The sequence below is a fragment of the Helobdella robusta genome (assembly GCF_000326865.2).
Source record: "Helobdella robusta unplaced genomic scaffold HELROscaffold_3, whole genome shotgun sequence".
In the NCBI taxonomy this organism is placed as follows: Eukaryota; Metazoa; Annelida; class Clitellata; order Rhynchobdellida; family Glossiphoniidae; genus Helobdella; species Helobdella robusta.
In genome coordinates, this window is record NW_008704501.1 from 8014615 (window position 1) to 8017114 (window position 2500).

Below are 2500 nucleotides of genomic sequence, written 5' to 3' on the forward strand. Positions count from 1 at the left end.
TACTAGTAGTAAAAGTAGTAGTAGTAGTAAAAGTATAGGGGTTGTGGTTATTTTTATTTTTGTTGTTTGGAAGTTGGATTATTATTATTATTATTATCATTATTCTTTTTTATTATTCATTTTTATTTTCACGCTATAGACATTTTGCACTATTCATTAAATTATAGTCGATAATTCATCACCATTGACTAAACAGAGGAGAAAAAGAGGAGCAAAGTTTTATTTCTATGTATTCATTCCTCACTCACGCACTCACTGTTTCGCTCGGAAAAAATAAGTTTTGAACTGCTAAAATTACAATATCGACGACGATGATGATGATGATGACGACGACGATGATGATGATGATGAAGATGATGATGATGATGATGAAGATGATGATGATGATGATGAAGATGATGATGGAGATGAAGAAGAGTAATGATGAGGACGATGACGATGATGACAATTGACGATGATGATGATGATTATAATAAGGAGTTATGATTAAAAGTTTTGACATAATGTACATCAGAACCACCACCGTCATCATCATCATCACCAACGTTATCTCCATCGTTATCACCATTTTCTTCTTCTTCTTCATCATCATCATCATCATCGTCATCATAATCATCACCACACCATTAACACCTCACAATTTAGCGAGTGAGATCTCAGCCGTTTATTGATTGGCACGTGATTGACAGATTATATACATACATAAATACAAACATACATACATACCATACATACATACATACATACAAACATACATACATACCATACATACATACATACATACAAACATACATACATACCATACATACATACATACATACATACAAACATACATACATACCATACATACATACATACATACATACATACATACATACATACATACATACATACATACTTACATACATACATACATACACACATACATACATACATACATACATACATACATACATACATACATACATACATACATACTTTTTACACGGTACAGTCAGTATCAGCAGACAATGTTATTTTAGTCGAACTGACTGTACCTTATGAGGCTAATACAGCAGCAAATCACGCTATAAAAACAGCCAAGTATGAAGAGCTTGGAGGTTTATGGGCCGAAACACTCGTTGAAGGAAGCTTGTTAAGGTGTTTGTTGTACGCAGTTGAGATCGGTGCAAGAGGTCTTGTTGGTTGTTCGGTGTACAGCTTTATGAAGGATTTGGGTTTGGCAGGTAAAAGACGATCGAGTTGTATGAAGAACGTACAGCTGAGCACGCGTCTTACTGGATATGGTTATGTAGGAAAAAAAGGAATGCGAGTTTAAATAGTTAACAGACGAGCTTGCGAGCTCGTAAGGCTTCCGATTACCCAACACACCTAGATTCGTGTTACTTAGCGTGTTACTTGGTTCGTCTATATAACTCACATCGTGATATATTTATACATCGTGAACAAAATTTTTCAGTATAGAAGGAGGTGATTTCAAAGCGAGGCAAATTGTTTGTTCAGCGAGAGACATCCAACACCTCTGGATGTGGCCCTGTTTCTCGAGAGTGTCAGCAAATTAAAGGGCCGAAACACTCGTTGACGGAAACTCTCGCTTTGTTCGAGATTCTACATACAGGCATACATACATACATAAATACATACATGCGTGCATACATACATTTTTTATTGTTGTATATTTCCCGATTGAAACAATGGAAAGAAATTTCTTCCTTGGGATGTTGTGTGTGTGTTTGATTGTTCATTTGTACTAATGCTTATAATCATTTAGTCATTACAACAACGAGCTTAATGATAATTATAATTATTATTATTATTATGATAATAATAATTATTATTATCATTATTATATATAATATAAAGTAAAAAAATTATGCTGACAATAAAATAATTATTAAGGATAATTAATACCACTCTGCACTTCGTCATATGTATCGAGCATAAATAATAATAATAATAATAACAATAATAATAATAATTATAAAAATAATAACAATAGTAGTGATAATAATAATAACCATTATCATCATCATCATCACCATAATTTTTTTATTTCTAACTATGGGATGTTTTTATTTATTTATCATCTGACTCTATGTGTCTCAAACTTAATCCTTTTAAATTTGAAATTATTTGTTTTAATAAATATGAGCGCTCTATTACTATTCCTTCTATTCTTTGATTTTAGCATGTCTCTTTCTTCTCAGATTAATAGTGTTGCTAGAAGTTATTACTTTTCTCTATGTAGGATAATACAATTTTTGCCTTTTTTAGGATCTACTCTTCACCTTCTTGTTACTTCGTTAGTCTTATCTAAGAATGATTATTGTAACTCGCTCTACTATGGTCTTCTTGACTCTATACTCTATCCTTTAAGTAAAGCTTTTAACTCTGCTGCTCGTCTAGTTGCTCGTGCCCCTTTCTTTTCTCATATATCTCCATATCTTGTTCTCTTGCACTGGCTACCTATAAAATATAGAATAATTTTTAAAATTGGCAC